Raw genomic sequence first — 12,126 nt, 5'->3', positions numbered from 1 at the left:
TATTTGTTACCTGTTTTAAGGGAAGCTGGTTTCTCCCAGGTGAGGCCAGCCATGCTTTATCTTCAATCACTGTGTAACATCCGTATCACATTTTGTATGGCAAACTTTTTAGTGGCGGCGGCTAGATCTAGATCACGCAAGATACTATAAGATTTCCCCATATGAATTACATTTTAACATTCTTTTAAAACTTTTTTTAGCTCAAATATTTCGCCACATGAATTTGATTGGTATGAAATTGTTTAATTGTGTTTTATTTGTACACAAATGTTTTAATTCTCTTTGTATGATTTTTAACTAAATCGAATAAAGATTCTTTGACTGACTGACTGACAGTGAACTCAAATCATTCGGGCACAAGAGGAAAGAATTCGGCCTCCAGCTTCAACAGGTTAGTGTCATCTGCAGCTGAAACACTGTTTGAGATGCTGCCTGGGATCACGTCTACAGAAGTCACCTGTGTTGTCCTGCCTCACTACCTGAGGCAGCCACAGGAGAGTGATGTTGGGACTCTACAGCACAAGTACGGGCCACCTTTTCTCACAGCCCCTCCTCCATAATCTCTGCGTCAAATGGCAGACAAGCCTACAGATAGCACTCGAGGAGGACTATTGGGCTGACATCCTGGAAGCCCTGGATAAGGGAGCTTGTGGAGGCACCTTTAGATGTTCGGTCTCTTCGAGATTCCTACTACACACCTGGCGCTTTTCATCACTGGATGTTCATTGTTGTTGCTGGAACTCCCAGTATTGACTTCCGAGGAAACTCTGCTCCGTGTTTTCACACCGACTGCTGCTGCTGAGTACGGAAGCCGCCGAACGCTACAGAACGCTACCTTGCGGCTCCCTGCTCCCTGCATCGATATTGCCGCAGCATGGCCCCCAGCTTCGAGGATTGTGCTGCGGGGATGGCCCAGCTGAAACAGAGGACCGGCGGTCAGCGGCCAGTGAGTGGACAGTGAGTGGCAGTGAGGGGTGAGCTTGGTCATTCACGGATAGCGTGGGCGATAGCACAGCAGAGCAATAGAGCTGAGCAGCACAGAGCAGAGTAGTGCCGGAGCAGTGCCTGAGCGTCGGAGCCGAAAAGAAGTCGAAAGGAGTGTGCCGGTCTTCTCCCACCGTGTCCAAATTCGGGGGGGGCCGGCCCGCTTGTAATCGACTCACAGCCTCATAATAGCCTCATACTAGTCAAAGAAAGCTAAAGCTGACCCGACCCAAGCGGCTGCGGCAAAGAAAGAGGCTGGCACTGCCTCCCACGATGCCCCTCACCACCCTCACCTCGCAGGGACCTGCCTGTCTGCTGCCTGACTGCTGTTCACTCGGAGCCGCAAAGGTGAGGAGGGCGAGGAGCGGGTTACTCGAGGAGCAAGGAGCAGGGACTGGCGACTGGTGTCAGGAGCCCGGTGTCTACTGCGGGCAGGCAAGTAATAGTGTAACTTCTGCCTCTGTTATCACCGACCAAAAGCTCAGCTCAGCCTTACTGCTTCGGGACACAGGAGGGCAAAGGGAGAGGTTAAGCGAGTGAGGCTGGCCGACCGAACACAGGGCAGGGGCCAGGACCACAACACGAGCGCGGACCGCGTTAGAGGCGGGTGCCAAGTAAGAGCCAGGGGGGCAGCCCAGGCCAATCTGACTAAGTCTAATTGGCTGGAGGCTCCTTCTGAGCTCTCCGCTCGTCTCTCTAAGATCTACCCCCTCGAGCTTCACTCTCACCATATCTCGCCTCCCCCATCCCCCATCCAAAAGTCCACCCAATAGTCAAGCGCAGGAAATAGCTGTAAATAGTGGCGACAAACATAATAAGTGTGTATCGGCTGTCTTATCCTCGAATTGGAGCCGAGCCAACAGCTAAGTGGGCGAAGAGGGATAAGTGCCTGCTTGTGCCCCTTCCTCTGGACACTCTAGAGATACCCACGGATTGATACGTTAGGAGAGAGCTTGCAGCGCGTAGCCCATAAGATCATAAGCCGATTGCGTTCTTCTACAGTGCACAAGTCAAGCAAAACAAATCATCCAGCGTATTAGTCAACCAAAAAGAGTTACAATCAGTCTTCAGTCTCAACATGAGGTCCGGCAAAGTAAGGAAAGCCCCCGGAGAAAAGTCATCTGCCCCAAAAGGGCCGGCTAAGCGGAGAAGAATTGAGAAAATAACAGCAAATAAGGCAAACATCAATCTGAAAAATCCTTTAATCTCTCCAATAGCTTCGCTCTTTGAAAAAACTGTGTTAAACAAAAACAATCAATGGGGCTCACGCTTTCAATTTTTGAAGGACCCAGGGTCAGCACTGTTCTCCCTAACAGGGGACGTTGTTGGCCTATCAACACCTATAGTTCCTGCAATAAACCACGCAGTAAACGAACTGAGGCAAGAAGACGATGCCTTTCACATACCCATTTCAGGGAAACCAAAGCCTCAATTCAGCAATAATCGCAGTAAACCCATAGGCACAGATCAACTGGAGAACTCAGACAGCAATAAAAATCTATTTAAGGAAAAGAACAGCCTAACTACAATTGCCACAGTACATTTTCAAGCTGACGATCCTAACACGACATCCACTCAACAGTCGTTTACGATAAGTCCAACAAAACAAAGCCAAAGTTTGGGAAAAATTCATAATATAAAACAAAATCACTTACAATCATCGCAATCTAGCATTGACGAGCTCTCTCCAACACGCCCTATCCAAAATAATCCAACTGTTAGCAGTAAAGCGAATGATTTTTTGGCTGACTTAAGTACAGTCCAAGCAGGGGTGTTAGCAGCCGACGAAAAGGGCCGTTATGGAGAGTCTCAGCAATCAGTTACCTCAAGCAATTCAGGGAATTTACTGAGATCGATCGTCAATGGCAAAATGTCATCATCAACCGCAAACGTTAGGCAGGATACATCACTGAGTAATGGGGACAAGAATGCACTTTACGTGGAAGCAGGCCCTTTGGATTTGGCCGCTCCTCTTTTACAAGCATTGCAGACATCCACAGCAACCTTAATCATGCAGTCTGATAAACTGGACATCCAGATCGATCTGATGAATGTTATTGCATCCTACATAGCCGGGATAAATACCAAATTAGATAATTTGAATTCTCTAATTAAAAGAGCACAAGCTGACTCACGCTATTTAGAACCTACCTGTACCTGTGGTCCAGTCCTAGAAAAGCTAAGCTCATTACCAACTGTACTAGAGAAGATACTCACGTTAAACAAACGCTTTATCAGCCACAACTTGGAGTGAGATCAAACAGGCCCACCTACAATAGAGCATCAACAACCAGCAGATAACACACTCAGGGCTGGTAGCGCAATTACAGTTGATGATTCAAATGCTACATTTTCAACTGAGGCAATTTCAACCGATGCAATCTACCTAGAATCAACAAAGCCAGGATTATCAAAGCGACAAAGAAAAAGGAAAGGAAGGCTAGGAACAAGAAATGCGTAAAAGACCCAAAGACGGGAATTGTGGGACATATTACCAAGCAATAGCGATAATTATCGCTATTGCTTGGTTAGAGACAAAAATTTACCGCTGAGCTGCGGCGATTTTTACCGCAAATAAACCTTGGTATTACCAAGGTTTATCGCAAATGCGATAAAAATCGCCGCAATGCATGAATATCGCTGAAAAGTCAGCGATATTCATGCATTACCGAGCTAATGCTCTTAGCCATGTTATCCACCTCCCATTGGATAACATGGCTAAGAACTGCTCAGGGCAGGTGTTAGCTTTTGGAGATATTCACGCTTAGCGCGAATATCTCCAAAAGTTGGTAATAGGAGATAGCGATGTTAGCAACTGTTTTCAGTCGCTAACATCTTGGCACACCCACTTTGCATGTCATTAGTGATAAATATCACTGAAATGCAAAGTGGGGCCCAAGATGGTCGCTATCTCCTACTAGCTGTCGCTAACTGGTGTTAGGGACAGCTAGGTAATAGGGAGATAATTTTATCTCCGTTTTCTTGGCTTTTAAAGCCAAAAAAGCGGAGATACACCCCCTTGATAATATGCCCCTGTGTTCTTCCGCATCTTTTTAAATCCAAAGGCAAGATCAATAAAAGAGGAGGACATTTCGGAGATTCTATCAGAAGAAATTGAAAAAGACACCAGTTACGCTAATGGCCAACTATTGAACAAACAAGAAATCAAGAGCTCCCAGTCATTAGGAAGCGTGAGACCATCCTTACATACAGGCAAAAATCAGCAAGGCGGGTTTCCAAGGGTGAAACTTTCGCCTGACACCGGCACAAGAAATAAGTCCATTAAAACCGTAAATTTGATAAAAATTAGTGATACTCACCTCAACGAAATCACACAGCCAAAAACTAGTCGATCAAGTACTCACCAAGAAGATACCACTCCAATACCGGAAAAAGACAACACAGAGGGGCCAATAAAAACTAAGGCTATAGAAACTGAATCAACACCACAAATTTTGCAAATAACAAATCAAATTGCCTGCAAAGCAGGGGTCTCAGCCAGCGTTATCAGCCGACAACACACGGAGCATCGAAGTGAAACAGGAGTTCAACTAAACCCTATCTCCCAAACACGAACTGAGCTAGGAATGAGAGATCAGGGTACGGCTGAAAATAATATAACATCAGCAAATGGATCACAGAGCTATTCGACCCAGGGTAACTTAAGATTTAATATACCGAACAAGGACAACAGGCAATTAACTCAAACAGATTGTAATGAGCAAATGTTAGATTCATCTAAGCCCGATCTTGAGAGTCATCAAATTATCTGGGCACCCGAATATAAGACACAGGGATGTCATGACATTTTTAACAGATGCAATGTCCTGAAACTAATAGCGGAGATTAGCGAGCTAAGAAATATTGGATCTACAGACCTTGAATGAGTGCAATTCCTAGCAGGATCTACAAACTTAATAAACGAACAAACATTGACAACATGGAAGACCCCCGGGATTGCACAATCAATATTGGAAAGATCAGATTCATTTCAAAAATGGGGTATTCGATTATCACAGCCCGTAACCCCGCATTACTCGTTTCCATTAAAAAAAAACAGAAGCCCGCAATTTATCAAGAAATTGGCCAAAGTGACTCTCCAAAAGCCCGTTTACTCAATTCTACACAATGCCCAAGGTAGAAGCAAAGAAGCCTTCTCCCAGGAAGAGAAGGATGAAGAAAGAGGGGGAGAAATTAGATCTCCCACAGAGGATTGGAAATGGCTTCCCAGTTTGTTAAATGCGAAGCGGAAAAATTGACCGAATAAAGATACTATGAAGCAAATTGACAAAAAAGGCATACATATTGTATCATGGAATATCGCTGGAGCGAAAAAACTGTTGGAGGAGGGAATAGCCCGAGATGAATAGGCGGATTGCGATATAATCGCTTTACAAGAGACTTGGCTGCAAAAATAAATTGCACTGGCAGGCTTTACAGACCATTCGGTAGCCGCAGAAAAATGTAAAACCTATGGTAGAGCGATCGGAGGCCTCTCAGTTTACATATCATCCGCTCTATAAATTAATTCAGAGCAACTTGAATCTCCAGACCCTAGTATTCAAATAATCAAATTATCAGGATTAATTGCAAATAACAAAGTGACAACTATTCTGATCAATTACTACACGCAACCAAAAATTCGAGTGAAAAATATAAAAAATTCTTTATTATGCGAGGTAATAACTGACCTTCGTAGTACTGAGCCAGCGTGGAATGAGATAATAACTGGTGATTTTAATTCCAATCTGATACACTCCCTGGAGGAGGATGACATCCTAACAGCGGATAACATGCACTGGAGTGTTCCAGAACAGATTCAAGGAGGGGCCAGGACCAGAATCGACCGAATAGGAATAAAATTGGTTACAGAGTTAGAATATCTAGGTATGCGTGTCCTGAATGGCAGGACCAACGAAGATCATCCTCCCTAAAAAACTTTCTATTGCCCGCATTCCCAATCAACTTTGGATTATACAATTGCAAGTCTTTCGTTATTTCCTTTACTAAACAGTTTTTATATTGAAAACTCGCCTATGAGCGATCACGCAATGCAACACATTAAATTCAATCTGCGCGTAGAAAGATTTCAATCTTCATATACTCTTGAAGGCAAACTAAGTTCATCTAACCAAAAATGAATAAACTGGTGTAATTCAAATAAATTAGAATGGTTCTCGAGAATAGTGGAGACGATGAACAACTTAGGTGATATCCCAACGAATGCCATAGAAGCATGGTCTCTCTTCTTTGAGTGTCTAAAACTGAAAATGAAATCTTCAGCCACGAAGGTCAAAGGAACGAACGTAAACAACACATTGCCGAAAGATTTGAGAGACTTAAGGAAGGAACTGAGAAAAACACATAAGAAGTTGCAAACGTATAATACAGACTCGTGTCAAATGGACGCTTTCTTGGCCCTACAGAAGCGCTATAAAAAGAATGTCTGGGAGCACAAAAAAGTTACGAAGGAAAAATTCTGGACCAAGTTGCTCCATAGTGCTAAAACCTCGAACGCAATCACATTCTGGAAAATCATAAATCAACTAACCAGACCGCTGAACATTCTTACATCAAATGTGCAGGAAAATGAATGGGTTTCTTTCCTCCAGCTAAAATTTAAAGGAAATATATTAAAAATACCAGGGAACCAACCCTACGTGCAACATCATAATAAAAAGACAAGTGAGGCGGAAAATAGTACACAACAGTCGCCAACGAATCCAAGCAAAGCATCAACTTCGAACATATCACTCGGAACCTATTCTACGGAGGAGATTACAAAAGTAATTAGTAAGGGCAAGAGTAACGGGGCCCCAGGGCCAAACGGCATTCCTCACGCGGTATATAAACATGCACCTGAATACTGGAGCCTTTTTTTTGAGAACCTCTTTGCTGACGTTCACACATTCAGTCAAGTACCTAAAAGCTGGCACGGTTCCATAATAACGCCTATATACAAAGGTGGTGACAGAACCAACCCACTTAACTACAGACTAATAACACTGCAGGATGTGGAAGCAAAATACTTTGCATCTCTTTTATTAATAGATCTGGTTACCTGTTCAGGCGACAGAGATCTGATTCCACTCAATCAAACGGGGTTCAGAGCGGGCATCGGAACTATTTCAAATATTCTATCAATAACCTTGATAGCTGATAAATGCCAGCGTAACAAACAGGAGCTGAACTTATGTTTTATTGATCTGCAAGCCGCATTTGATAGTGTGGATCGGGATCTACTATGGGCTAAATTAAGATCATGGGACATAACTGAGAGCTTACTAAGGGGCCTGTTGCTATTCTATACCGACACATGGACACAAGTAAAACTAGGCGATGGTACGCGACTGTCAAGAAAAGTGTCTACAGGAACCGGATTAAAACAAGGATGCGTCCTGGCGCCTCACTTGTTTAACCTATTTCTTTCGGATCTTTCCAGCAAACTAAACACCTGCAATGCTCACCCCCTGAGACTAGTTAACCTGCAACTCTCACATCTTGCATATGCGGACGACATTGTACTTATGAGCCTAACAAAAGTCGGTATGACTAGACTATTAACAGAACTTTCGCTTTTCTTGTCTGCTAACAAACCGACTTTGAATTTATCTAAAACCAAAATATTGCTAATTTCCAATCGACGCTCAATAGATTACAATATCTGCATAGAAGGTAAAAGGCTTGAAAAGGTCTCAAGTTATAAATATCTGGGATATTATATTGACGATAAGATGACTCTTAAAGCCCAGAAACAGTACCTTACACAACAAACTGGAGCCTTGATCTTTGCATTTAGCTCCCTGTATAAAAAACTAGAGGGCCCCTCGTTCAAACCACTACTAACGGTTATTGCTATTAAAGCCCTTCCAACCTTAACATACGCAAGTGCAGCAATGCACGGTAAAGATGGTGCCTTGTTAAATAACTTGATTACCAAAATTTATAAGAACGTTTTTCAACTTCCCTGCACTGCTTCACCAGCGCAAATGCGCCTAGAATTTGGTCTCATGAACGAGTCAGTGGGAAGACTATACACGTGCATTAAAACTTGGTACTGCATCAAAATGAACGCCACTGACAATAACTTAAACACATTTTTGTGGCAATAAGTCGAAACGGGAAACAGATCAGAGGCAAACAAATTCCTGACCAAAGCATTGGAATTAACATGTACCGCCCATCTATGGGATAAAAATGTGCCATATAATTCATTTAAACAGGCAATAAACAGAGCCGCCACATTACATTCTCTCCTCATTGATAAGGAAATCTTCTCCCATCGCTCCCACTCTTGGGTTGTAATTAACAGCTACAAACTACTTACTCCGGCGCTCTAATTGGATTCTACATACTCAGTTTTTACCAAAAAAAGGCTGATGGCTCTAAGATTCGGAAAATACCCAACGCTGGCTGATGCACCAGCCTGGAAACATCTGGGATCCGTTACCTGTCGGCTCTGTGATTATACCAAAGAGGATATAATTCACATTATTTGTCATTGTACAAAGTTGAAACAGGAGCAAATGCTTCTTTTAAAGAATCATTTTCTGATTAAGGGATTACGCACCTGCAGGTCAGCTATTATAGGCTGCTTGGACTCTACGGACACACAAATCAACTGTAAGATTGTAAAGTTTCTGCTTGCCTTTGAAAAACGCTTGATAATTAATAAATACTTCTAAAACTGTACTGCGATTTTCTAAACTTCATTTCTTTGTCCTTTTAAAATGAGTATTTGAATTTTATCTAGATGCAAACTTTGAAGATGTATTTTAACTCATTTAAAATTGTTATGGTTTTAATTAACTAAACAATAAAGTTTAAACAAACAAACAAACGGCCTCTTCGAGGTGCTCCACGAATGACACTTGATCCAAGTGATACTGAACAGAGTGGGGCTGCCACCTCATGGGAATTGTTGGAGATGAATGGCCACCAGATGCCATCTTACCCACACCCTCAGCGAATGCCCCTCAATCCAACCCTTTTGGACGGCCGTCGGGGCTACACTGGGGGCATCCATGCCACTGTGACTCCCACTCACTCCCCCCTTGATCCTCCTCCATGATGTAGCGAACCTGTCAGAACTCTCCTGCCCGTGATGTCACCTCCCCCACACAGTGCTGGCAACAGTTAAAATCTGGCTTCTCCTCCAATGACAGTCTCCCACGCCTCCATCAAAAGAAGACTTGGCAGTGGCGATAATACAGACAGCGATGCACAAATGAATAATCCACAACCTGCAAGACCAATCAGAGGTGTTCAAGCAGATGTGGGCTCCTTTCCTGCAGAATGATACCCAAATGCGTCATCTAAGCACCCCTAAAACCCTAAATGACAGTGTCTGTATGTCTATAGACCACAAGGATCCCTCTCGGAGACCTGCTGGGAGTTCTTAGCTGCACATTCTCATTCTGTCACCCCTTACCCACTCCGCACCTCTTTCCTGCATTCTCATCTTCCTCCCTCCTCACAGCCCCCCTCCTTGTCTCCTAGCCTCCGCCACTATCTCTCAATCACTCATATCTCTCCCTCTCTTTTCCACACCTGTGCCACCCTCTTCATCTCCTGCCTCTGCTCTCTCATTCCTGCTCTCTCCCTCAGACACGCTTAAACCCCTTCTCATCCCATGGGCCTCTGCTGCCTCCCGACCCTTTTTTTCATGTGCGTAGACATGGGTGTCATCTTCCTAGTGTACTGTGGGGCACTACAGGCTGGTGACATGGGTCACACCTCGCTCTTTGCTTCCACCATCTCTTCTTACCCCTTCTTACCCCTTCACTCCCCCACACTGATATCCAGGGCACCCTTTCACTCTCTGACAGCTGACTATGTTCTCTTCCCCACTGGGGATGTTGGACCACCAACAGCTGATGACGGTAGATGTACAATTCACGTTGTTGTCAACACTACTTGCATCATGCAATCTTATTTCTACCCCGCTCCTTCCCTTCACTACCCATTGCAATCTGTATTCTATTCCGTATTGTACGCCTGCAACATGGTTTTGTTCTTAATTAGAATTAAAACATAAAAAGAGCTATCATGTACATTTGATAATAGGAATGTGTGACAATGTTGATTTCCAACCATGAATATAGTATATGAACTTTAAAAGCTTTGCAAAATACATGAAGATCTTGAAGGTTTTTGAAAAAAAGAGAGGCAGTGTTGGGCACTCTTTGGCAGTGGAATATGGTGCCCTGTCCCTGAGGGACCAGTCTGAGTAATGTGCTGACAGGTGCAGCTTGACAACTATCCACTGTATGCATTGCTTTATTGCTTGGCCATTGGCCTAGTTCTCCTGTGCCACACACCTCATCAGATCTAGTACTTTGCCAGTTGCGCTGGCTCACCACCCACATCCTGTATCAGCCTGCCTTTTGCTCTATCCCCTTTTGTTGCCATACTCGACATATCTCTCTGATGATTATGGGAGGGTGCAGCTTCTTTCCACAATTTTCTGCACCAGGATGTCCTACCCATAGGAATTCCTGGTGCCGGAAATGGATCTGTGGAATTTAGGACTTTATAATTTAACCATGCCTCGTGTAGTCAAGTGAAAGCAGAACATTTTGGTTGAATTCATAAAGGTCAACATTTTTGGAATTTACTCGGGCCAGTCAGGCATGATGAAAAATGTTTCCCTCGAGATCAGTGTCCCTCCAGGGCACTCGAAAAAATGTTCATAAGTTTATTCAAAGAAGGTAATCAAGGTTCTCTTATGTGGTTGATTTCATTCTTTCTATTTTTTGTTTTTTTGTTGATTCATCACATGATTGCTTTCATAATGTTCAAGCAAGTGGCCCAGTGGCACAATGCATTTCGGGCTTTGCCCTTCCTCAGGGGCCGTGTGGTTTTCTGAAAGTGACCAAGTACAATATCTAATGAAATGTTCATTCACATTACATGGTTGTATACAGGTTAATTAAGTATAAAGCATTTGTCATCATGCATAAGGGAGAGAGAGGGGGATTCCAGTGTGAGTCATGAGGTATAACACGTTTATCATCATGCATATCAAGAGGTGAAAATGTGACTGTGTGACACGAAGAGTAACAAAATGCATGAACTGAATATGTCCACGAGGGTGCCATTCGTGAAACAATGGAGATTTTGATGTGAGCGCGTGGTGTGACGGTACTATTCGGAAATACGTGCTCCCTTTCTGACAGTGAATAGTATGCAGTGACTACTAAGACGGCGCTTCAAACCTGATAAAAACTGTGAATCAGATTCTTTCAGCGGGTAACTACATACATGCCAACATTTAAGGACAGGGAAGTGGGAGATTTAAAATAAAAAATCGGGAGAATGAAAATTCCCCATTGACTTCTATTGTAAAAAATGCAATTTCAGGCGGGAGACAGCTAAAATAAAGCCATTTTTGGCTTGGAAAATCGGTAGTCTCCCGCCTGAATCGGGTCTGTTGGCATGTATGTAACTATGAGCCTGTAAAAAAAGGGTAGACCTGGTCAAGTTAGCGAATCAGCGCGATGGCGTGTTCGCTGTTATATGCAGATGGACTAACGTTGTCCTTTTCTAAAAAGCGTAGCTTACCGGAAAGTAATAGAATATGGTGTTCCGCGCTCGTGAATTCAAAAAGAGTTCAGGATTCCGACGTTGTTCGTACGCTAGATGCTGTGCTCTAAATGGATGTGCCGGGTCAAGTGATACGGCAAATGTCTTCCGTGCCCTGATTGGTTAAGAAATGGTCACGTGTGATCGCGAGTGTTCTTGAGCAAGAATAGCTATCAAGGTGTATTTAATCCAAGCAATGATCGGCGTAAGATAGCGATAACGGTAAAATGATAAAAAATAGAAACGATAAAGTGCGCCTCTTGTGTGCTGTGGAAAAAGTGTCTCGCCCGAAATAGGCTGTACGGTTGATCACGTGACTCCGCAATAATGTGAAAGTCTTAAAACTTTATGTGTATTTTTTATCATTTTACCATTATCGCTATCTTACGCTGACCATTGTTTGGATTAAATACACCTTGATAGCTATTCTTGCTCAAGAACACTCGCGATCACACGTGACCATTTCTTAACCAATCAGGGCACGGAAGACATTTGCCGATTCACATCTGACTTCTTCAACTCTACATTGCTCCACTTATTTTTTAAACTTTCTCCCGA

General features: G+C 43.5%; 1 long non-coding RNA gene across 1 annotated transcript in view; it reads right to left on the bottom strand.

The window, feature by feature from the left end:
- The window catches only part of LOC147722445 (uncharacterized), a 39,504-nt gene extending 27,852 nt beyond the window's left edge, over window positions 1-11,652 (bottom strand). Inside the window, exon 1 of the long non-coding RNA XR_015309877.1 lies at window positions 11,548-11,652. This is a non-coding gene — a long non-coding RNA (uncharacterized LOC147722445). The remainder of the gene's footprint in view (window positions 1-11,547) is intronic.
- Between the last annotated feature and the right edge of the window lie 474 nt (window positions 11,653-12,126).

Source organism: Lissotriton vulgaris, chromosome 4_1 (assembly GCF_964263255.1).
Source record: "Lissotriton vulgaris chromosome 4_1, aLisVul1.2, whole genome shotgun sequence".
NCBI lineage: Eukaryota > Metazoa > Chordata > Amphibia > Caudata > Salamandridae > Lissotriton > Lissotriton vulgaris.
The sequence above is the reverse complement of the archived record's forward strand: the minus strand, read 5'-3'. Positions and strand labels throughout refer to the sequence as shown.